The sequence below is a fragment of the Miscanthus floridulus genome, chromosome 1 (genome assembly GCF_019320115.1).
Source record: "Miscanthus floridulus cultivar M001 chromosome 1, ASM1932011v1, whole genome shotgun sequence".
NCBI lineage: Eukaryota > Viridiplantae > Streptophyta > Magnoliopsida > Poales > Poaceae > Miscanthus > Miscanthus floridulus.
Window position 1 is genome coordinate 168,669,169 of NC_089580.1, and position 25,987 is coordinate 168,695,155.

The 25,987-nt window shown below is 45.9% G+C and overlaps 4 pseudogenes; 2 read left to right on the forward strand and 2 right to left on the reverse strand.

Moving 5' to 3' along the window:
- The first annotated feature begins 6,734 nt into the window (after positions 1 to 6,734).
- Positions 6,735 to 11,853, forward strand: LOC136501584 (protein TOC75, chloroplastic-like; annotated as a pseudogene).
- A 304-nt stretch (positions 11,854 to 12,157) lies between these two features.
- LOC136501575 (pentatricopeptide repeat-containing protein At5g59600-like) lies at positions 12,158 to 13,831 on the forward strand (annotated as a pseudogene).
- A 354-nt stretch (positions 13,832 to 14,185) lies between these two features.
- Positions 14,186 to 16,915, reverse strand: LOC136466966 (vacuolar-sorting protein BRO1-like; annotated as a pseudogene).
- A 5,932-nt stretch (positions 16,916 to 22,847) lies between these two features.
- Positions 22,848 to 24,617, reverse strand: LOC136466974 (uncharacterized; annotated as a pseudogene).
- Between the last annotated feature and the right edge of the window lie 1,370 nt (positions 24,618 to 25,987).

A 25,987-nucleotide genomic window follows, 5' to 3' on the forward strand; every position in this document is an offset into this window, starting at 1 on the left:
GGGTTGCTGTTTGCTCGACATCAGAGCAGATTTTGCTCCCTTGTTTCAATCTTCTCAGTGGTTGATTCTTAGGACTAAGTTTAATTGTCTATTGTGTTTTGTGAATCTTTTTGACCTAGTTTGTTGAGGTGATTACAAAGCATAGGATAATTACTCTTATTTCTATGTTTCAACTAAAATAAGCTATCTTTTGGGCATATATCTAAAATTCTTTGCAAATCTTTGGATACAGGACAGCAGCTATGAGCGGGAGATAGGAGCCTAGGTCTAAGCATAGGCATGATCTAGCTTTGGAGAAACACAAGAAGGCAAGACAAGAAATGCATCCTAGATTTAGTCAGCAGAAGCAGGGCAGTAGCAGGAGACCCTTTAGAGCCACTAGGGGTGCTCCACAGTACAGAGAGGGTGGTGATGGTGATAGCAGCCCCTCTTCTGGTGATGAAACTGAGGATTACAGACTTGAGCACATGAAAAGGAAGAGCACTGATAGAGACTCAGACAGAGAGTCAGATGATGGTGATAGCTCTGAGGAGATAAAGGAGGAGCAGCAGGCACCTCTAGTGTACCACATGGGTTAGGGCATGGACTATGGCCTTCTTGAAGTACATGCTCCTATTTTACCCAACTATGTTGTCAGAGTCAACTACAAAGGAAAGGGTATGGCTATGAGAGCAAGAGATTAGAGGAGGATTGATCCTAGGGGTTTACCTAGGATTTAGTACAATCATCGCTTTCACACTATGTTCCATCTGGATTATTATACTAGTGTGATACTTGCTAGGAATCCTATGGTAGTCAAGTCTTAGTGGATAGATTGGAAACATGTCAGAGAGCTACAAAAGTCCTCCATTGACTATGCTATTGCCACTTGTCAACACATAGGTGTATACACGCTCATGGAGTTTATGCATGATTGGAACTCTGAAGTCATTGCATAGTTTTATGCCACTCTATTTGTGGAAGAGGAGCCAAGGTGTATGCATTGCATGCTTGAAGGCCAGTGGTACATTGTTGACTATGACGCCTTTGCAACTTTTCTTGGCTTCTCAGAGGAGGACCTCCAAAGAGACATGATCCACACCGAGCAGGTGTTACCTCCTGAGCAGCTCGCCTACATGTATCCACTAGGAGGTGAGAGAGGAGTAGTGAGGAAGGTTCTAGGTCTTTACCCTACTTATAGATACTTAGACAGGATGTTCAGGAAGACTATTGATGGTAAGGGTGGAGACAAGGGCAACATTGTAGATTATTCTAGAAACCTGCTCCATAGGATGGCACCTGATGCTCAGCCATTCAGTGTGTTTGACTTTATTTGGTTAGAGATTAGGAGTGTGGGAGAGAGGCCCCTCAAGGGCTATGGATTTACACCTTACATCATGTTTATGATTGAGAAGGTCACAAGACACACATTTGAGTATGACAAGAAGCATAAAGTCCTAGAGATTGTAGATGACTTGACAGAGATTGGGGTATCTCCAGCAGAACTAGGAGGAGGAGCAGCAGCACTAGAGGTAGATTCACCTACAGGTGGTGCAGCAGCTGGACGAGCTCCTCCTCTACCACATGCTCCTTCACATTCTTCTTCACGTTGTCGTAGTCCTCCTTCTTCTATTCGCAAGATGTTTAGTGCTATCTTTGGGATGTGCAAGGACATACGGACCTGTCAGCAGAAGGAGAGGGAGTCTAGGAGGAAGGATACTCAGACTTTGAAATAGATTGCTTCTAGACTTGAGCTTGATCCTTCTAGGTCTCCACTATCAGATGAGGCAGCTAGTGAGCCTGAGACTGAGGAGCAGTAGCAGGACAAGTATGACACAGAGTGTGCTAAGTTCCTTCAGCGACAACAGCAGCAGCAGGCTCTAGAGCACCCTGACCCTTTACCACTATAAGCTCAGGTGCCTACTCACTCTTAGCCATGTCCCAGTGCTGTAGATGAGTATGCTTCAGACTGGTGGAGTGACCTCATGGGTAGTTTCTATGACCCATCTAGTGTGGGTGGTTCTCGTCCAGCCGAAGCTACATGCTCAGATGATGAGGATGCTGGTAGAGATGAAGATGATGATGAGTGATCATAGCTTTTAGAGACAGCTTGCAACCCCTTTATCCTTAGTATGTCATTGATGGACCTTTGTGGTGATAGATGACAAAGGGGGAGAGAGACTAATTAAAGTTTTAGGATAGTTTCATTTGCTTATCTTTGTACCTGAAGATATGTACTGCATGCTATAGTTTCTTGAGACTCTTTTTAATTTCTGAGCTTCATTAATGTAATCTTTTGAGCCAGATTGTATCATGTGAGAGATAAGACTCACTTATGCTTTATCTATGTATCTCTTGAGACATGATCTTTATTTATATTATATTAATGGCTTGTGGACTTGAGAAAATATATAATGAGTGCTATGTGTGACATACATGTGTTATATTTATTTTCATAAGGACTATGCATGCTAGAATGAAAATATTTGATGTGATGTCTTTATATTTATTCTTGTGTGATATATCTTATTATATGCATCACGGTTTTACTTATCACACACACATACACCCCACGGATGCAATGATTTAGGAAGAGTCTCCTAAATGTTTTAGTATGTGCAATTGACATTTGAGGTCATTTTGTGAATTCTAATCATAAGCATATATTAAGGGGGAACCTCTCATAAATCATTGAACCAAAAATCTTAAATGTTTATATTCTTTTATAAGTTTTAATCAAGTTATCATCAATCACCAAAAAGAAGAAGATTGAAAGTGCATCTAGCCCTTGAGTGAGTTTTGGATGATTGAATGACAACATGATTAAATGTCTAACTCGTTTGCTAAGTGTGAACATGTAATAGGTTATCTCACAGGTACTTAATGAAAGCCAAAATGATATGTTGTCATATAAATAATCTAGTTCAAGCACAAGACAACAATGCAAATGGAATTCATGTAAAGGCTTATTTATTGTGAGATTTCCATGTGCTGTGTGAAAGCAAGCTCGTAAGAATTAATTAATAAGACATGAGGGATTACATATGGAATGGTCTTATATTTGAAGCTTACTAAATTGAAATAAAAAAGTTAACAATACAAATGAATGGTTGATTCAACACAAGATGTGACTTTGGCTTGAGATGGTGAAGATAGCAAGGAAATGCTTCGAGGTACTAAGCAAGGGTGAAGGGCAAGCGATGGCTTAGCGGTCGAAGAACCTAGCTAGGGTGAAGAAGGAAGTACTTGTATTTAGTTGAGGTACTAATCAAGCTATGATGGTCATGTTAATATGAAGGATCAAATCACTATTGAAGTGTTTGATGGAAGTGACTTGATACATTTGGGATTACTCAAATTTGATGAATAGAATCAAGCCATGTGCTCAAGATGGCTATGCTCAAGTGAAAAGATCAATATCAACATGTTGGCACCCTCACTTGATGAAGATTGGAATACATGGCTTCGGTTGAAAGAGATCAACTCAAAAGGTTTAAATTCGTTATACTTTTAAATTTAAGTTAATAGGAATGTCGTACTATTAAGAGGATGCATCATGTTGATAGATAATATTTCATAAGTACTCAAGCCAACCTATGTGAGTTTTGAGTGTCTGAGAGATAAAAGACCTAATCTGTTTTTGCTGGTCTAACACCGGACATGTCCGGTATGTGCCTAGCTAGGATAAAATTCTTATTATTCTTGGGTTGGTTCATCATGAGTTCCGATGTGGGTCGGAAGTTTCGACGGTCGGGAGTTCTGGCATAGGTCGGGACTTCCGACGTTTCATGCTTAACTGACTCAGAGGTTCACTATCCTGGTCATACCGGACGTGTCCGGTATTCATACTGGGATGTGTACGGTATGGACGAATAGAGGCCAACGGCTATTTTTCAAAATGCCTTGAGGGTTGGGAGTTCCGACACCTCACAAACTTCAACTCAGTTACCTAGTTTTCAAAATATGCTGAGGGTCGGGAGTTCTGATGTGAGTTGAGAGTTTCGACATTCATCGGGAGTTCCGACGCCTCATATTGTCACTGTAACTTAGTTACCGTCGGCGCAGTGTAAGTCATACCGGACGTGTCCGGTATGCACGTGTCCGGTATGGCAACGGCTATAAAACGACTAGTTTTTTCAAGAGGGCTATAAATACCCCCAAGCCTCCACCTTTGGAGGTTGCTGATTCTACTGATCCTCTAACATGTTTTTTAGCTTTGCCAACTCTCCCAACTCTCTTAGTGAGTGTTTGATCAAATTTGCCAAATCAAATTATGGATTGAGTGAAATTCAAAGAGAGAGCAATCCAACCACTTGAGCACTTGTGCATATTGTCAATCTCATGATTCACATTTGTTACTCTTAGACTCTTCGGTCCTAGACGGTTAGGCATCATCGGAGAGCACCTGAGAGATTGTGGTGTGCCTTAGAAAGTTTGTAACGGTCGATTTCGCCGCCTCAGAATCAACTAGTGGAAAGAGGAAAATGAGTTGGAAAAGACTCTGGCTAGAGTGACCTTCGTGGTATCCTCTAGGGTTGACCTTCGCTGGGTCGCCGTAGCCCCCTCAACGGAGAGTAGGACTCGAACGAGTCCGAACTTCGGTAAAACAAATATTGCGTCTCAATTCGTATTTCATTTGATATTTGTGTTGCTCTAGCTCTTGTGCAGGTTCTCTATGTATATTATCATCTCTGTAGGTGCCTGTAGTTTGGTTTGAAGATAGAAATCAAAAGGAGCAAGTTTGGGGCTGATCTACAGAAATCTTGTATACCGAACACGTCCGATATTAGAGCTCAGGGCTGAATATTATTTGATCTCTGTTCTAACTTTGTGTTGTAAGGTTGTAGCTTCTAGATATATTCTTTATACCTTGTTTATTTTGTGGCTAACTTGTGAGGTGTGATATTACTCTTAATTTGGAGTTTCCATTTTGGAAACTCCTTTTTCTAATTGTTTCCATATTTAAAGGTGTTAATTTTCAGAAACGCCTATTCACCTCCTCTAGGCGGCATCCTAGGTCCTTTCACATGCGCTGCGCCATAAGGTGGCCAACGGTCTCTAAGGCGTTATGCAGACCGAATAGGAGCGTTGTCGGGGCGCTTCGGATGAGGTAATCCGGGGAGAGCGGCTCTCCTCCGACAAGCTGCGTCATGACGTTGGCGAATGAGAAGGTGAGGCGGCGCAGGTCCTCCCGAGACGATTGGGGTCCTAGGAAGGCGCTGAGCTGGCGCTCTGGCCTCCGGTAATCGAAGCCGAGGAGCTGGTCGCTCCTGGGGGTATGGGCCTCCGGTGTGTGCAGCTGCAGCTCCTCAAGCGTCTCACTGATAACGTCGAGGCCGACGGAGTGGAGAGAGAGAAGAAGGCTTCCAGGGTTGTCGGGTCCTTCTTCTCATTTATACGGGTCCTGTCGATCCTGTAGATGTTAGCAGGGACGGCTCCATATCACGGCCCTGTTCATCACTGGCGCCATGTGCAGGCATCATCTTTCGGTTATGGCGTTCCACTTCGTCTCGGCAGACGTCGTGGTGAACTGACGCGCCTATCTGCGTCCGTACGAATATTAGGCAGAACAATACCGGCACGTCCAACACTGTTCTTGATGTGAATTCCTAGGTATGGCCCGTCATGGCCACGGGTTACATCGAGCCGTGCCGGCCCCTTCCCTGGCGTCAGAGTTTTGACCCAGGCCCATACGCTTGGACCAGAATTGATTGGCGGTGGTATGGGTCCCCGTCGGACGAGACGGAATCCATGTCCTCGAGGTCGGACGAGACGGAGTCCGTGGCCTTGGGCGAGATGAAAACCGCGTCCTTGAAGTCAGGCGAGACGGAGCCCGCGGTCTTGAGGTCGGGCAAGATGGAGCCTGCGGCCTCGAGGTCGAGCGAGACGGAGCCCGCGGCCTTGGGCAAGACGGAACCCACGTCTTTAGCGTCGGACGAGATGGATCCCACACCCAAAGGGTCAGGCGAGACAGAGCCCGCGTCCTCGAGGTCGGGCGAGATGGAGCCCACGGCCTTAGGGTCGGGCGAGACCTTTTAATACGTCTCGAGCTATCCGAAGAAGTCAGTGTGAGCGCTAACTTCCTTGTTTTGGATATCTCTAATATCGATACCCGACAGACTTGATGACGTACAGGTGAAGATGGATTCGAGGGAGATGAATACAGCTCTCCTCGCTGGGCGGTGTAATCATGGAGATCAAACTCCTGCTAGCTTCTGAATCAGTTGGGAGTAGTCTACATGCTTGCCCTCGTTCTTGTAATCGGTGTTGCACACGAATTTGCTTGTTCTTGGTTGTAATCTGCCCAGCGGTTCTCAATCTGTTTGGGACAATGTACCTCAAGAGCTTGAGGCTCTGATGTCCAGCGAGATCTCTGTGACAGATGAGTAATGAAATGCGCTTTGCTTCAAAAAATAATAATAAAAGCACCAAAAACAGCATCAGAAAAGAAAGAAAAAGGGAAAAGGAAAAAAAAAGGCCCATCTGAGTCTTGAGCGTTCAAACCGCAGCGCTTTCGCAAGTCGCAACACGCTATCACGGGCCGCCGTGTGAGGTATCCACGCCGCCGCGCCCACGGCCCACCGCAGCTAAACCCTCAACAGAAAACTCGAAAAACGGTGGGGGTGCAAAAGATAGGAGAGACCCAAACCCTTACCCAAGGGAGGCGAGGAAGACACCCCTCCGGCCCTCCCTTCCCCGTGTGCCCCTCCTCGTCCTCCGCCCTTTCTCCCCCTCGCCGACACCTACCCTTCACCGCATCCGCGGTCGCAATGGCGCTAACCTCCCAAGGCATCACCCTGCGTTCCCCGCCAGCGGGCCCCCGCGGCCACGGCGGGAGGCGGTCCTCTTCCGTACCCGCCGCCGCGGTCCCGCGCGGCTGGGGGCAGCCCTCACGCGGGGCAAGCCTTATCCATCTCGCCCGCCAGGTACGAACCCGCCGCCCGTCCTACCACGGGGAGGCTCCTCCTCCTCCGCCATACGCGCCGCCGCCTCGGCCTGGCGCGCAGCCCGGCAGCGACCCGGTCCCCGCCGAGCCCAGGAATCGAGCTCCCCGCGATATTTACCGTCTTCTCTGAGGCCGCTAAGACCGGCGCTGCCTTCTTCATCGCCTCAGTCGGGCGCGGCTTTCCTCCTCGGCTCGTTTGGGGGGTTCGGAGGCGGCGCTGGGGGTCTCTTCGGCGGCGGTGGTGGAGGGGGTGGATGGGGCGCGGGGGGTGGTGGTGCCGGTGGCGGAGGGGGTGGAGACTTCTGGTCCCGGCTGTTCTCCGTCGGCGCGGCGCACGCGGACGACAAGTCCTCGGGGGATTGGGACGCGCACGGGCTCCCCATCAACATGACGGTGCCGCTCACGAAGCTGAGCGGGCTGAAGAGGTACAAGCTGTCTGAGCTCAAGTTCTTTGACCGGGCAGCCGGCGGCGGTGGCGCCTACACAGGGCCGGAGGATTCCTTCTTCGAAATGGTGACACTGCAGCCTGGTGGCGTGTACACCAAGTCGCAGCTGCTGAAGGAGCTCGAGACACTCGTCTCCTGTGGCATGTTTGAGCGGGTTGATCTGGAGGTGAAGCCCAAGCCGGATAACACAATTGGGCTCACAGTCTCCTTTGTGGAGAGTGTGTGGAGTGCCGCAAAGCAGTTCAAGTGCATCAATGTGGGGCTTATGTCACAGTCAGGGCAGGTTGACTTCGACCAGGACATGACTGAGAGGGAGAAAATGGATTACCTCCGCAAGCAGGAACGTGATTACCAGCAGCGTGTACGGGGTGCCAAGCCCTGCATCTTGCCAGAAAATGTGCAGTGGAGAGGTGCTGGGAATGATGAAGAAGCAGGAGAAGGTGAGCGCCAGGATGCTGCAGAAGATCAGGGACCATGTCCAGAAATGGTACCTACAACGAGGGTTTTGTGTGCGCACAGGTGGTTAACTTTGGAAACCTTAACACCAATGAGGTTGTGTGTGAGGTGGTTGAGGGTGATATCACCAAGGTGGAGTACCAGTTCCAGGATAAGCTTGGAAATATTGTTGAGGGAAATACCCAGCTTCCGATCATAGACCGAGAGCTGCCTCAACAGGTATACCTGTTACAACCAATCGCTAAAGATATTACATTGATTAGCATATGGTAACGCCTGTGACATTTTATTTTCATCAATGTAACCTCAGTGATGAGTTGCGCACTAGGATATTTGGATCAATAATTAAAATATTATGTAGCATGCAAACGTACTTGCACTCAGTGTTATGCCATTACAGTGTGATTCTTCTGGTCTTGTGCTCTCTATGATGATGTTTGACGTGCCACACAAATACCTTGCTCTCTATATATTTTTACTAAATAGTCATTGTCCTGACATGAATTTTCTCCTAGCATGTTTGTGACTTCAGTTGTTAATCTGTGACTACTAATCTTTTACAGCTTCGACCTGGCCACATCTTTAACATTGGAGCAGGGAAACAGGCTCTGAAGAATATAAATTCACTTGCTTTGTTTTCCTAATATAGAAGTTAATCCACGTCCTGATGAGACAAAGGAAGGGGGCATAGTAGTTGAAATTAAGCTCAAGGAACTGGAACCCAAGTCATCTGAAGTAAGCACAGAATGGAGTATTGTACCTGGGCGTGAAGGGCGACCAACTTTGGTAATGTACCTATTTATTTGGAATCATCTGTTCCTCCTGGAACCTTTCTATATAAGGAGGGTGGATCTAGGATTTTACCACACCTAGGGCTTGGATTCATGTGTCTCAGACTAGATTGTAGAATTCTTTGAACTTATCTTGAAGTTAGATGATATTTCTATAGGTGTTTTTGTGCTGCACCTAGGGCCATAGTCCGTAGTTGCCATAGGTGCAACTCCTCCACTGTATATAATTGCTAGGCTACACTATTTCGATAAAGTACATCTTGTTTGTTATCTGTCATGAACCTCAGATCTTATGGCTATTTTCTTTTAGGCATCCATACAACCTGGAGGAACTGTGTCATTTGAGCACCGGAACATCTATGGTCTTAATAGATCTATTGTTGGTTCTGTTACATCCAGCAACCTGCTGAACCCTCAGGTTAGTTGCTGATGAATGTTCTTTTGGGAGTTTTGTTGTTTTGCTGATTTTGGTTACTGTTACCTTTGTCACTTGGGGTTGCATTGTATTAGGGGTTATACAGCGTAGCCTTAACCTGCATAAGCCTATGGAGTTAGATGTTCTTTGGTTCGTCTGAATAGGATGTTATGCATGTGATTGGTTTCCTACGTAAGTGGTCATACTGAGTCTTGGGCTGTAGAGCGGGTGCGGGTGGGAGGGAGGGTGCATATCTGGATACACAGGATTTGGCCGAATTGTGGGATGCAGGCTGGGCTTGCTTTGAGGACAGTACTAGCCTGCATATGGGCTTGTGCAGGTAACCAAATAGGGATGAATTGCACCAAGGAGACCTGGATAAGGGCTTGTGCAGGCAACCAATCAGACCCTTGGTGCTTTATACTTGTAAGAGGAATGTGTTTAACAACGAGCGAGTTCAGCATGGCATTTCTGATCTTATGTTAGTCTGTCTTTCATTAGACTACCATGTGGAAAGTGTGCATTTTTAAGTGTCGACAATTTCATGTCTAAAATTACTGAACAAGTAGAGCAATGACCCTGCATGGCTGCATTAGCCTCCAGAAGGAATTATATTTACCTAGCACTTGTCAATCTTAAACTAGCCTACCCCAACTTGTTTGGGACTTAAAGGCTTGTTGTTGTTGTTGTTGTCAATCTTAAACTTGATTATTCTCTGTTCTATTGAAATATATTTAAACAGTAACATCATTAAGAAATACTGGTTTGTTTCATGGTTGGTGATTATTCTATTTGTACTTGATAGGCTAACATCTGTCTAACAGTATTTATTTAGGTCTTTATACTTTTTTGTCAGCAACACCACTTGTATTTTTTTGACATTCGTGCACTTATTCATGTGTATTTTGGGGGATCTTTAGGATGATCTTTCATTCAAGCTTGAGTATGTCCATCCTTATTTGGATGGTGTGGATGATCGAAGTAAAAACCGCACATTCAAAACTAGCTGCTTCAACACGAGGAAATTGAGTCCTGTCTTTGTTGCTGGTCCCAACATGGATGAGGCTCCGCCTGTTTGGATCGATAGAGTTGGATTTAAAGCCAACATAACAGAGGTTTGCTCGAGTTCTTCCACATTTTTTCTATTTTATGAGCAAGTACTGTTCCAGAAATATCTGTAACATGATGAAAAACTGTTTGGATTCTCAGAGCTTCACACGGCAAAGCAAATTCACATATGGCCTCGTGGTTGAAGAGATTACAACACGTGATGAAACTAATTCTATCTGTACCCATGGTTCTCGAGCAATGCCTAGTGGCGGTTTGAGCATGGATGGACCTCCCACAACCCTCAGTGGTACTGGAGTTGACCGAATGGCATTCCTTCAGGCTAATATAACCCGTGACAATACTGAGTTTGTGAATGGTGCAATTGTTGGAGACAGATACATTTTCCAGGTCAGCTATCTGTACAATTATGGTTTCAAGGACATATAGTAAAGTGAGCCTTGACGCCCAAGCATTTGCCTTGTGGCTGTAAGACTCTTTGAAGTGCTACACTCAATTTTGTGAAAAGTAGCAAGGCAGACTCTCTTTGTTATTTTATCTTTTTATTAAATACCGCTTTCAATTCCAAAGCTTGCCACAGTGCACCAAACTTTCATTGATTGATTGCAATTCAATGTTTTTTAGTACTTTTTTCTTGCCCAGTGCTCTTATTGTTTACAAACCTCTCTTATTGTTTACGAACCTCTATGTTGAACTTTGCACTTGTTCTTTTATGTTTTCATGTTGTTATTTAGTCTTTGCCATGGTAAAATACATAAACTGGGGAATTTCCTTGGTTGCAGTTGGACCAAGGTCTTGGCATCGGAAGCAAAAACCCATTCTTCAACCGTCATCAACTTAGTCTGACCAAGTTCATCAATTTAAATAAGCAAGAGAAAGGTGCTGGCAAGCCACTACCAGTTGTTTTAGTTCTTCATGGTCATTATGCTGGTTGTGTGGGTGATTTGCCAATCTATGACGCGTTTGCACTTGGAGGGCCTTACTCTGTTAGGGGCTTTAGTAACGGTGAACTGGGCGCTTCTAGGAATATTCTTGAGGTATGCATCATTGCGTTTTCATCCCCAGTATTATCGTTGGCGTTGATTATTCTGGTTTCCTTCATTAAAAGAATACATGTAATTGGCACCGTGGCATCACACATTGTTGTGTTGTTTTGTAACTAATGTTTATGTCTGTTAATCTATGCAGGTTGCTACAGAGCTGCGCATCCCTGTAAGAAACACACACGTTTATGCATTTGCTGAACATGGGACTGACCTTGGGAGTTCCAAGGATGTGAAAGGGAACCCTACAGAGTTTTTCAGGCGTGTTGGTCATGGATCTTCATATGGTGTTGGTGTCAAGCTTGGGTTGGTAAGGGGAGAGTACATTGTAGATCACAATGCTAGTACCGGAACCATTTTCTTCAGATTTGGTGAGAGATTTTGAGTACGCTTCATTCCGCCACTGTGGAAGACAGACTTTTGAGGCACTCTGTTTAGCGATGCTTGTGGACTGTGATAGGACTCAAACGGCATTGGAGCTCTGCTGAAATAATGAAGCTATTTTCTGAGGAAGAGTGATAGCTAGTGTGAGATTAGCTTTTCTTTGTGTAGGTTGTAAGATCTGTTCTTTCAGAGCTTGGAGCTCATAAATAGATGAATTGTTCAGAAATATTGGCCCAAATTTTACCGTCAATTGTGTTGTTTGTGCTTCTGCCAAATTGTTGAATTTGTTTTGCCGTTCACCATCTGTCAACTTGCTTATCTACAGTTTTGTTCCATTTTCAGATTGTGTATTCTAGCTAAAGTATAACTTCCTGTTGATGATGCCCTTGTGTTGGATCTGAATTTTGTCCTTGTTGGGCGGGCTAGTGCTGACTACTAGCTTCGAATTCAGAACTACGTACGAGATTTAGTGGCATAGTTCTAAATACGATTCTTTGGTAGAGCTTGTAGTAATTAGTTAATTTGAAAAAAAGATCCATGAGCTGGTGGTCGTCGTGCGTGCCGCCGTGCGTACATGAGCTTCATGGACTTGGATGAACGTGAGATGAGGTAGAGGCGTAGAGCTCATGTGCTGATGTGCGCACGCGCGACAACCACCAGCTCATGGATGAAGCAGCTGACGAACGCTTCCAGGCAAGGGCGCCACGGCTGCGTTCTCCACCTCTTCTTCGCCCACCTCCGACGCGGCGATCGCGGCTTGGTGGACCCGCACCCCGCGGCCGTCCCCACGGCGCTCCGCGCCTGCGCGCGCCTCAGGAAACGCCTCCTCCGGCCGCCTAATCCACGCGCTCGTCCTCACCCGGTTCCCGTCCCTCGCCTCCGATGCCGTCGCCGCCACCGCGCTTCTCGACATGTACGCCAAATGTGGCCTCGTCGCGAGTGCCCAGAGGGTGTTCGACGAAATGCCGCGTAGGGATGACCTCAGTCGCCTGGAACGCGCTGGTCGCATGCTATGCGCGCCACGCCCCCCCGGAGCGCGCGCTGGCGCTGGCCATCAAAATGCGGGGCCAGTGCCTGTGCCCCGACCTGATGACATGGAACGCCGTCGTCTCCGGTTTTGCACTGGCCGGCGACGACCAGATGGCCGAGGAATTGATCGGCGCCATGGAGGAGGACGGGTTCCAGCCGGACGTGGTCACTTGGACATCGCTTGTATCTGGCTCGGTGCTGAACTTTCAGTATGCCAGGGCACGCGTGCTGTTCCGGAGAATGATGACCACTGGCAACCCTGTCCTGCCGAGCTCGGCCACGATTGCCAGCATCTTGCCTGCCTTCGCCAATGTCGCTGACGTGAAGCGTGGCAAGGAAGTCCACGCCTACGCCGTGGTGACCGGCGTCGAACAGGAGCTCACTGTGGGCAGTGCTCTAGTAGACTATGTACACGAAGAGCGGGTTCGTGCTGGAAGCACGCCGGCTGTTTGACAGGATGGCAGAAAGAAGCACGGTGACTTGGAATTCCATGCTCTTTGGGCTGGCGAATTCCGGCCACTGCCAAGAAGCCATCGGTCTCTTCAACCGGATGCTGTGCGAGGGAGCAAGGCCGGATCACCTGACGTTCACAGCCGTTCTGACGGTTTGCAGCTACGCCGGCATGGTGGAGCTCGGGAAGGGCCTGTACCGCGCCATGCAGGAAGAGCACGGCATCGTGCCGAGGCTGGAGCACTGCGCGTGCATGGTGCATTTGCTTGGCCGAGCCGGCTGGCTCACCGAGGCTTATGATTTCATCAAAGCCATGCCCCTGGAGCCTGACTGCTTCGTTTGGGGGGCGTTGCTGGGGGCATGCCGAAGCCATGGCGACGTCAAGCTTGCCGAGCTGGCTGCGTCCCACCTGCTAACCGTCGAGCCGACCAACGCAGCTAGTTGCCTGCTACTCTCGGACTCGCTGGCAAGTGCAGGCAGACAAGATGATGTTATGAAGATGAAGAGGCTGGCAAAGAGACGGCGCATGAAGAAGCTGGATGGCTGCAGCTGGTTGGAGTGAGCCTACATAATCGAGAGCGATATATCGTCTGAGATCATCAGAAGAACAGGATTGATTGATCACAGATTCATGGTTGCCCAGATTTGCAGAAGCAAACATCCCAGAGTTCAGGTTACCTCGTCTAATTAGCCGCTTTCCTCTTTTTTTTTTCTCTCTTGCGTTTGTACTCTTGTTTTGTATCGAAATTGTGATTTTGCCCCTATTTTTTTGACTTTGTGAATTTACCCTTACTGTGCCATTCACGAAGCACCAGTTTGCCCCTGCTCCGTCATCCACCCCTAATGGTGTTAAACTTTGTACAAAAGGACATAAATGCCCATACGATTTTGCCCCTGTTTGTTATGCCTAATTGTGATTTTACCCTGATTTGGAATTAGACTTTTTTATTGTATGTCTAATTATAATTATTTGAACTCAGATTTAATATTGATAAATATTCAAAATTTTGGCAACACCTTTGCTATATTTTGCTAGCATCATGACAACAATATGAAGCACATATAAAACACATAAGAAAAATCATGGAGAACCACAGCATTTCAAAGTCTACCATACAACATATCAACATGTCCACAAAAGTTGTGAAAAAAAAACATGTCCACAAAAGCTACAGGTCTACACCATGTCACATGTCCACAAAAGCAACTACACCGTGTTATATACTATTGTTAAACTCTCACCGGTCTTTTGTCAAGGATAGGCATCAATGGATAGTTCTCCTTCACGCCTTGTTCAATCAGAGAATCATTATCAGCAGCTCTCTTGAGATTAGAAGCAAACAGATTCAATCTATCCTGAATATTCTTGTTAGGGTGCTTGATTGAGGTCTAGTCCAACGACTCCCAAATTGTGTACGAAATTGTGCGTCTTCATTCGCCTCCTTCTGTAGAAGTTCTTCAGTCTGAACAAGTAGTTCCTGATTGACCCTGCTCAAATCCCTAAGCTGCTGCAACTCAGATTCTAAGCCAGCAGGGCCACCACTTATCTGCACAGCCTCTACGTCTTCCTTCAGATCCAAGGGCAAGGTTATATTTCCTTCCAATGAAAGAACAGAATCTGGTAAGTCCATTTCCTTCAGCCTGACTCTAGTGACCTCACTAGCTTGCTGTAATTTCTCTGCCTGGGTCCGGATAATATTATCTACCATCTCTGTGTACTTAGAGAGTGCTTTCATGCTGTCATTAGGCACAAGTGATGAAAAAAGCCTTTCCTTGCTGGCATCTAAAACTTCAGCCAAAGAGGTAGGCTTTACAAGGGATGCTGCAGGGAGGGCTCCCAAGGAACCAGCAGCTGGAACCCGCATCAGGTAAACACGATCATTCTCCTTCATAGCCCTTTCCAAGTTGGTTTTCATGTTACTTTCCAGCTTGTTGACAGAATCCAGAAGCTGGGCAGTAACTCCCTTCGCAGTCTTCTTAGCATCTGCCAAGGCACTCATACCAATCTTTAAACGTGCAATTTCCTCAGCAATTTCTTCTTTCTGATGAAGATCTAATGAATACCTATAGCAAGCATCGGCGTGAATTGAGCAGCTTTCAGCTGGACATGGGACACCCATGTCTTATCAAAGTGCTGACTTAGAGGAGGTGCACTGAGAGCTGCATATGCTTCTTCATAGAATATGCCCACCTGAAAAGATATGTGAACATGTAATGACGAAGAATTAGTTAGATAGCACATTGACACCAAAGTTTTGCAGAAGAAAGAACTGTACGGCATCATGAATAAGAATGTGCTGTATTAATGGTAGCTAAAATGAACCGTGCAACTCATATACAATTAAGTCAGCATATATAACTAAATCAAATCAATTGTAGGAACTAATCTCACAACTGGATACACACACGAACTTGCTTGCTAATTCCTAAACAACTTAAGAAACATTCAGAGCTTTCATTCATTCCACATCAATCCAAACTAAGCTCCCATATCGCAAAACCTGAACAACAGGAAGTAATCACGCACCTGTCGCGCCACCTTGGAGCACAGCGTGGGTGGCTTCCCTCCACCAATGACCTTCTCAAAGAAGCACTCCTGCGCCTGCGCGAGCATGAGTTTCTCCAGCATGCCGGCGCACTCGGGTGTGATGTCCACGGTGGTGGCCCCCGCAGCGACAGCCTTGGCCGCGACCCCGCTCTCCCTAAGCCACGCGAATGCCCCTGCCGCACTCTGGAAGGCGCCGCACGCGGTCTTGATCCTGACGTCGGTGGAGCGGTCCGCGGCAAGCGCGATCTGGGAGTAGACGGCGCCGAGGTTGAAGAGCACGGCGGCCTTCTCGAGGTGGACGGAGGCGAGGGCTCACTTCTTGTTCCCCTTGAAGGCATCGTGCCAGGTGAAGGTGAGGGAGTGGACATGGGCGCGGTCGGCGGAGATGGGGAAGCGGGGCTCCACGAGCGCCAGGGCCTGCGCGTAGGCGAGGAGCGTGTCGCGGCGCTGCTCCAGGGAGGACAGGTCCGAGAGGGAGGGCTGCTCGACAGCGGCGCGGAGGTCGCGCACCACGGTAAGGTCGTCGTCGGCCGCGGCGGCCTCGCGCTCCGAGTAGACGGAGGCGATGTAGAGGCGCAGCGGGCGTCCAGGCACCGGAGCCGCCCGCTCCACCCGCCCCTGCGCCCTAGCCCGCTCCACGCCCACGTCGCCCTGATGCCGCACCTGCTCCGCCCGCCCTGATGCCGATGCTGCTTCGAGCCGCCATACCCACGCCGCACGCTCCGCCGCCTAGAACCGCGCCGCCCGCTCCGTCTCTCTCCGATGCGGTCGGTGTCCTGTGGAGTCGAGAAACAGCCAGAAAGGATAAGGGGTAGTCTGGGCATTTAGACTTTTCTTTTCAGGTTTTGAATTTTTTTAATCCATCTATTCGATGGCCATCCGACGGACGTCCAAAGCAGGGGCAGACGGACACTTCAGTTCAAAATAACAAGGGAAAAAACACAAAATTAAAATAGTAGGGGCAAAATCACAATTGGAGTACTGAACAAGGGCAAGAACACAATTCTCCCTTTTTTTAATCAATTAGCCGCTTTCCTACAAATGCATGTATTGGTCTATTTGTTGCTACCATGAAAATAGAAATGCTGTGCTACTGAGATTTAGTAAATGAAATGTTTAGCATTCACACTGTTTACTCAACGTTGACACAACACATTTGTAACTACTAAAGCATAACATAAGTGGGAGTCCCTAGTACTCTCTATCTCTACTATTCGCTTGGAGGAATTTGGATGAGCCTGAAGGAATTTGTGAGAGTGTGAACAGTAAAATTTAGCCGTGAACAGTGGAATCCGGTTGATTTTTGTCCCAGCCGAACTTGGCCTATAAAAAGATTAAATTGGACCCGTTCACTCTCCATGGTGAAGCCGACCGTCGCTCAGCACCGCACCTGCGATCTTCTCAGCGCCGATAGGTGGCCCCCTCCTACGCTCCCCCTCACGGCCCCGCCCGGTGACCGCGCGCCATATCTACAGTTCTGCAGTTATCAAAGTGCCACTAGATGCTCTAACTTATTGCATATGCATTTAGGATCTAGTGGAGAGCTAACACCCTTGAAAATGTTTATGAAAATATGCTAACTCACGTGCACAATGTGATACACTTGATGGTTGACACATTTAAGCAAGGGTGGAGAAGTTGATGAAGTGAAGGAGGTGATTTTCACCGAGAAACAGTGACCGGACGCAGGTCACGTGGTGACCGAACTCGGAGGTGCAGCGTTTGGTCAATTTTAAAACTTGGTGGCGTGCTCGGCAGGCGCTCCTCCCTACCGGTCTCATCCTCCTGTCGGGCGCTCCCTTCCTAGCTGGGCACGTCCTCCTGCCGCCTAGTCCCCTCCCCGTCGGTCTTCTCCCTAAGCTGAAGCCCCAAGGCCCAAGGTCTGTATGTCCTCCCCTGCTCCTCTCCTCTCCTCTCCTCTATTCCCTGCTCCTCTCCTCTGTTAGCTTTGAAGTGCTCTGAAGTCTGAAATCTGATCTGAATCTGAATGACATACTTGACTGAATCTAAATGACATGTATGTATTTGTAATTTGTTGGCTGCATGTATATTACAGTATGTATCTGATTGACTGAATCTGAACTTTGAAGCATGTTCCTCTTTTGTTTGACTGAATCATTTGTTGGCTGCATGTATGTATCTGTGTTTGTGTGAACTCTGAAATCTGAATGTATAGCTGATTGCTTGAACTCTGAATTTAGGATGTCGACAACAGAGGCTGAACCTGCAACTGTAACTGAGGGAGCAAATGTCCTGAGAAGGAATTTAGATGATGTGGGATGGAAATATAGGGTTCTTGTTGATCCTAACAACAAGGACAGGGTGAAGTGCAAGTTCTGTGACAAGGTGATGCAAGGAGGGATTTATCGATTGAAGCAACATGTGGCCAACACCGGAAAAAATGCAACGAAATGCAGGTACAGCACACAGGAGGCTAAAGACAAATGCAAGAAATTACTAGATGAAGCAAAAAGGAAGAGGGAGGAGATGACTGTTCATGAGCTAGAACTTAGAGAGGAAGTGAATGTTTCTCGGGTTGGAGATGGAGAGCCATAGGAAGTGACTTGTGTTGGAAGTTCAGAGCCTCACAAATTAGGCCCCATTGATAAATGGACATGTGCCATTGATCCTAAAGCAACCAAATCTGAATCTTTGACGCAACAGAAGCTGAACAAGGAGCTTTGGAAAGAAAGAAAGAACACATGAGGTGCATAAATATATTGCAAGATGGGTCTATACACATGGTAATTTACTAATTTCCTATTCTGTATTTATATTATGGTTGTACTGAACACTAATTAACCTTCTTTTTTTGTAACATTGGTAGCAATACCATTCAATGCATGTGATAATGATGAGTTCAAGCAAATGTGTGAAGCAATTGGACAGTTTGGAGCTGGACTTGAACCTCCATCTTAGTATGATCTGCGAAAGAGATTGCTGGAAGACGAATATGCAAGAACCAAGAGTTCGTTGCAAGAACGTGAAGCCGAGAAGGTGAAGAATGGGTGCTCTGTTATGACTGATGCTTGGTCAGATAGGAAGAGGAGAAGCATAATGAACACGTGCACTAATTGTGCTAATGGAACCAGTTTTATCAGCTCAAAAGAGATGTCAAATGTGTCACACACACAAGTGAAGTCATCTTTGAACTAGTGGACAAAGCAATTGAAGATATTGGTCTAGATAATGTGGTGCAAGTAGTGACAGACAATGCCTCTAACAACATGGGAGCAAAGAAGCTATTGCTTGAGAAGAGACCTCGGATCTTTTGGACCTCTTGTGCAACTCACACAATCAACTTGATGCTCCAAGGAATTGACAACATGGCTCGGTTCAAGAAGGTGATTGACCAAGCAAAGGCATTCACCATATTTGTCTATGGGCACACTAAAATATTGGAGTGCTTGAGATACTTCACAGAGGGGAAAGAGATAATAAGGCCAGGAGTGACTAAGTTTGCTTCAACATTTCTCACTTTGAACAGCATACAAGAGAAGAAGGACCAGTTAAGAAAGATGGTGGTTCATAGTAGGTGGGACTCATTGAAGGATGTGAAATCAAAGAAAGAAAAAGATGCCACAACAATTATATTGAATCTAACCTTTTAGAAGGATGTCAAGCTAACATTGACTGTTTTTAAGCTATTGGTTAAAGTTCTCCGTTGGTTGATGGGGATGTAAAGCCATCCATGGGTTTCATTTATGGAGAACTACTAAAAGCAAAGAGAGAGAGATCAAAGAGGCCTTAGACAATAATGAGTCATGGTTCAAGGAGGTAATTGTTGTTATTGACAAGAAGATAAAAGGAAGACTTGATTCTCTATTACATTTGACAGCTTATTTGCTGAATCCACACTATAGTTATAGTAACCCATCAATCTTTGATGAGCCCATAATAACAGAAGGATTTATCAGTTGTGTGGAGACTTTTTATTATCATGATGAGGATAAGCAACATCAGGCTACCAACATTGACCTAAAAAGTATTAGAATAGAGAAGGACCATTTAACAAGAAGCTTACAAGGACTTTTGAAAACTTTGATTACAACCTAGGTGGAGGTACTTGTTATTACAATAAATTTGATTACAACATGGTTGTTTGCTGTTTTCATCTAACAATAAATGGCTACTAACTAATAGACGTGTTTTTTATTCATTTCAGCATCATGGTGATGGCTATATGGAACTAAAACACCAGCTTTACAGAAGATGGCTACAAGGATCCTATCTTTGACATCAAGCTCTTCTGGTTGTGAAATAAATTAAAACGGGTTTAAAGGGGTTAGTACCTGTCTACCTAAAAATTATAGCAGCATTACAATTAAATTGCAGACCTAAAAATGCTTTTATTTTAAATTTATATGTACACACTAAGAAGATAAATAGGCTTACTACAACCTGCCTGAATAAATTGGTCTATATTCAATTCAACTCGAAGCTGATTAATAAGAAAGAAAGATAGCGATGTTCTCTTGTTTAATGATACAACTGAAGCTCAAGGTTTTCTGCATGAGAATGAAGATGATTGTGCATTAGTTGTCTATAGAGATGAGGAAGATGAGATGGGGGGTACAAGGATACCTTGGTCTGTTATTGGAGATGCAGTGGGAGCAGAAGAACAACTTGAGCTGCGTAGAAGTGCAAGAGTGAGACAACTTTATGAAGGAGAAGAATTTGACTCCGAAGAAGAACAGTTTGATGAAGATGAAAATGATTACGTGGAACGCTACTGAAGAAGAAAGATAATATGGTAATAGGGCCTTTTTTATCATGTCATGGTTTATCTTTTATCATGTATGTCTAAAGCTTATGAACTGTTGGTGTGTCACTGTTTTTCTTCTTTTGTGAGAACTATGTGGTCTCTGAACAAGACCTTTATTTATGAATTGTGTTGTACACTTGTAGTGCTGTCATGTCCACTTGTTTGTGCTTTAAAATATGTAATTACTAACTGCTGATATGGTTTGTTCATGGATGAGAGATGGCTAAAATCATTCAGATAAGTGTCAACTTGTTATTTTCTATTTTTTTGATGAACTGCTTGCTATCTATTGAGTATTTACAAGCTGTCAATCCTTGCTGTAAGAACTAGGAACAAGCTGTCTATTAATTATTGAGCCTAAGTATATATTGTATTTAGCTACTCTATGCTTCTATTTAACTAATTTATTGAGCATTTTCTGATATACACACACACACCCTGTAGCTAGCTACAAAATAACTTATTCTGTAGCCACTTTGAGTTACGATAATTACTATGTTAATTTACGAGATTATAGTAACTCCTTACTAAGTGGTTTTTTTATAACGTTATGGTAAATATCCTCATGTGTTATAGTAACCCAACTATCGTAAATATGTATTGATATTATCGTAAATTAGTATATAAAATTATCGTAAATGAAGGTGGCTACAGAATAACTTATTTTGTAGCTGGCTACTGAATATACTCTCCATATATATATGTTGTGTGCTAAATTAGCAAAACGCCTTGTAACGTCTAGGTTAGCCTAGGCGCTAGACTATGGGTCAGCGCTTAGCGCCATCTTGAACTTTGCTACAGACTCTTGCTGTTGTGTTAGCAATTCAACCGTCGCTATTTATATATATTCAGTCTGTTCGCTTGTTGGTTTCAGTCAGGGCTTATCAGTCAGCCAACAATATTTTCCTCTCACAACAACCAGCACCGATTGGACTTATCAATCCAGAAACCAACCAGCGAACAGGCCGGTTGTTGTTGGGTTGAGTGCAAGGAGACGACATCAGAGAGGGATGAGTGTGTACCTTTTTTTAGGTTTTTTTTATTCATACCATTACAATTTTTGAACTTTGCTAAAACACTGTTACTGTTCACTTATTTCGAAGCATATCATTATAATCCTTCGTTTTCCACAAAAATGCGTATGGAGACAACTTGAACCGAGTTGCAGGTGTATAGAATACGTATACTTCGTTGAAGCCCCTCTGACGCACAGGCCCACTTGTCATCTTCTTAAGCCTCCGCTTGCCATCTTCCATCGCTGGCGTGCAGCAGCAGCACGCGGCCGGGGAGCTCACTGAGCAGCAGCAGCACGTGGGCGAGCGGCCTGCGGTGGGGCGACGTCACCAGTACTACGGCGTCCACTCCTGAAGACGATGAAGTTTCTGGCGCCAAGCCTGAAGACAACGAGAAGCTGGTGACCAGGCGGGCCAGAATGCCAAATCCAAGAGTAACCGGCCCTGCGTGGCTGTAACGGGCCTGGCAACCCGAAGAACTGTTTATACTAGATTTCACTGTTTATGCTAAAATTTTATGAGGAAACAACACCGTTGTGGCTGAAAAAAAAAAAGACGAGCCAGCCAGTCGGAAACGACCAGCCGAACGCGACTGAAAGAGGGAGGTAGCCGAGGAAGGCAAACTCGACTTGTATTCGGCTGAAAAGCACCGCACGGCAGTGCCGGTGGCGGCGACGGCGGAGCTAGCTGCGGCTGAGCTCCGACGAACGCAAGTTCAAACTATCCAGACCACATAATGCTATCTCGTGATTCCGGTCGGTAACAGGCGCATGTGGCCGGCGGAGCACGTGGCCGGCGCGGACCTCGCGGCCCCGTCAATGGCGAGCTGCTGCTGCTTCGGCGTGCTGCTGCTGCTGCCCTTGGCCCCGTCGATGGCAAGCTCGTGATTCCCGGCGATGGATGTGGCTCAGCAAGGAAAACGAGAAGAGGAATAAGAAGATGACAAGTGAGGAGAGGGGCTACAATAAAATATACATATTTGTATATGTTTGCAGTAGTCATTCTTTATATGTATTATGTGGTATTTTTATGGGAAACGAAGAATTATAATGATATATTTCAAAATAGATGAATAGTACGGTGTTTTTTCAAAGTTCAAAAATTTTAATGGTATGAATAAAAAAAAACCCTTTTTTATGGTTGAGTCATTGAATCTTTAAGAATATTATCCGCTGGTGGCGGCTCCATCCAACAGTCTACCAAAACACCGCTGCATTTTTATGTTAATCAAGTAGTCTAATTTTGATGAATCTCCAATAAATAGATATTTTATTTGAATATGGCTTGGAATAGTATGCTGTAAAGTTGAGTTAAAATTTACTTGTTTGGACTCATTATTTTTTCTATATTTTTATTACGTTGAAAATTTTGAAGCTCCGTAGCAACGCATGGGCATATGCTAGTACAAACATAAACAGCAACATAGTATTTACTTATTTGAGGCTGGATACTAGGTCCCTAAATCCTAATTACATTAGGTAATACTCGAAGCAACTTACTCCCTCCGTTCAAAAAAAAAAAAACGTAATTATAGCTTTGAGGCAGCAGCACGGTCTGCTTCATTTCTCCATTCCTCACGCACGTCTCACCGCCTCGAAACATCAGTGATTGGGGGAGTTTGATCTACCATCTGGTGCTGGACCTAAAAGCAAAACCATTCCTCCCCCAGTTCCATCCCCCGGGTCTGATCTCTCAACAGGGGGGGCCTCCTAGCAGCAGCTCGGCGGATTGGCTCGAAGAATCTACCAGCCACATCAGGAGGTTGCTCGAAAGATTCCTCCCCAGGCAGAACAAGGAGCCCTTCATTGCCGAGCATGGAGGGTTCATGGTAGCATGTGATCCACAGTGAGTCAACAAGCTGCCTCTCTTCTCGTGCAGCATCCAAATCTTCAGGAGTCATCGTCCTTATGCTTTCCATACGTCCACGGAGAAGCCCTCGTAAACTGTCGTGTTCTGCTAGCAGACTCCTATTTCCAAGTGTTGTGTCCCTTGCAAGCTCAAGCAAACCTCCTAATGCTGCCTCTCGAACACCAGAGTCATCGCTGGATGCCAAACGCGTCACAAGGGCCCCTTGATGAATTCTGGAGAAATTTGAACGAATCTGGAGGAACTTGTGAGAGAAAAACGCTGTTCCGGATGAAAAAAAGAAGAAGCGGATTATAAGTGGGGGAAACCTAACTGTGCAAATACTGAACAATCTGAATGGCTTTCGCTGAGCAGATAGTGAGTCAGACTCAATGCTTTCCTGACACAGAAAAAACAGAAAAGACCAAAAACATCTCTGCAAGTTGAAACTAAATGCAATTAAGGCCCAGATTGTCAGCTTGAAGGCTGTTACAATCTGCAAGTTGAAACAAACACATTCTAGATTATAGCTAGACTGTAACAATTAACAATCTGGTTCCCCTTAACTTGCAGATTGTTACACTCAAACAGGGCCCAAAACATGCGTATGCCTATAACCATTAGATAGATGTCAGTTCTTCAAACAATCAAGTAAGGCAAACACAAGTACAACAGAAAGCTGCATAGAAATATATCTCCACCAACCTAGAAAAGGGTGAAACAGGGAATAGCAGTGGTACTTGCTATCTAACTGCCACAGTATACAGAATATTCAAAGCTATAAAAAAAACAGAAATACATATAGGAAAAACTCCTTTCTTTTCTTTTCTATTTTGGAAAGGGAGGATCATTTGCCTAATCGTTACTGTGAGCTTACTGAGCTCCAATTTTATGATTCGAAGTTTCATAAAGCGAGAAATGCCCCTATGTTCCTTGATGCGAAGTGGAAACTTTATATAAAGAGAATGCCTGCCCAATTCCTTGATGTGAAGTGTAAACTTTCTAAAGAAAAATTGCCTGCCCAATTCCACATCCATCGCCCCTTTTGGTTCCAAGCAAGGGCAGGCGAGAGTTGAAGTTATGAGCCAGAAAAAAAGATGCGTTTTCTGGGAGTCGAACCAGGATCTATTGCTTGTTGCTTGGAAGGCAATTATACATACCGTTGGAATACAAACGCGGTTGTTCATTAACATAAATTCATCATCTAAACTAAAATTCAACGCTGAAACTGAAAGCTCTAACCGTAAAAGCCAACACAAGCATGCGTGCTCAGCGAATTTAAGCAGGAGATGTGGGAAATGCATCTGGCAATCATGCAATGTAATTGACCCCATACCTTCAATGTCGTCGCGGCTGATGCCCTGCGCCTCCAGGACGGCGGGCGGGCTGCTCATGAGCAGCGCAATCTCCCTCATCTGGCTCACCACGTCCACCATCATGTGCCGTGCCGCTCCGCCAGCCACCTCCGCCAGCCACCGCCCCTCCTAGCTGTTGATTGGCACCACCGAAAACCAACACGCGCTTCAGCCACCTCTAAAAAAACAAACATACACTCCGCCTTCGTTCCCACCAGCAATCCAACATCCCCTTACCTGACGGCGCGAGACGGCCCCGCCCCGTCGACGTAGGAGAGGCTCCATTTGAGCAACCCCGCCCAGCTCAGCCGATCGCCCGCCATCTGTCCTCCTCCCTCTATCCTTCCTGATCCGACGGCGCTTCCGGTCGGCGAAACTGTCACACCCTTGGCCGCCGACGAGGGATCGCCGCCGACGTGAGCACGAACGCAGCGGATATACGGAAACGAGGTCGCCGGCAGGGCAAGCCCTCTGCCTTGGCGAGTTTCAGTTTTACTGAATACGAGTTCGATGGTTCTTACAGAAGGGATCAGGGTGTTTTATTCCCCTTACAAGTCTGACCACTCGGGTCCACAAAACAGCGACACACATGTAAACAGCTATTAGAAATACGTAAACGTAGATATGAAGACGCCTTCTTCTCCCTGTTCATTGTCCAGCACCTCTTCAGATAGTGTCTCCAGGCGCGACATCTCCCCCCGCTTGAGAATCAGCTTGTCCCCAAGCTGGTGCATCAGGAAAGCGCTGTTTGAGCACGTAGTAGTCCTCCCATGTGGTGATCGATGGAGGCAGCTTGGTCCAGGTCACCTTGATCTGAGGGATTGCTGTATTACCCTTTTGCACTAGGCGACGCTCCAGGATTGATAGTGGTTCTGCAGCAGCCGCTTCCAGATCAGTTGTAACTGGTAGAGATGCAAACACTGGTGTGTAGTTGGGAACAAAAGGCTTGAGCTGTGATATGTGAAAGACAGGATGGATCATTGAATTGGCAGGAAGCTCTAAACGGTAGGCAACAGTACCGACTCTGTCCAGAACTTTGTATGGTCCATAGTATTTGTAGGCAACTTAGGGTATGGCCTATTAGCCACTGATGACTAAGTATAGGGTTGTAATTTCAATAGAACCTGATCACCCACATTGAAATGGAAATCAGTCCTCTTCTTGTCAGCTATCATCTTCATTCTATTTTGTGCCCTTTCCAAGCTCTGCTTTAAAGCCTCTAATTGTAACTGCCGGTGCTCTATATTGTTCGTCACTGAGGTTGCTATACCTGGTGGAACAGATGTAACAGCTCCCAGAGAAGGCTCATATCCATATAAAGCCTTAAAAGGAGAACATCCCAAAGCTGAGTGAAGTGAAGAATTGTACCATAATTCTACCAAAGAGAGCCAGGACTTCCATGTACTTGGTGAGTCTTGAACAGCACACCTTAAATACATCTCAACACACTGATT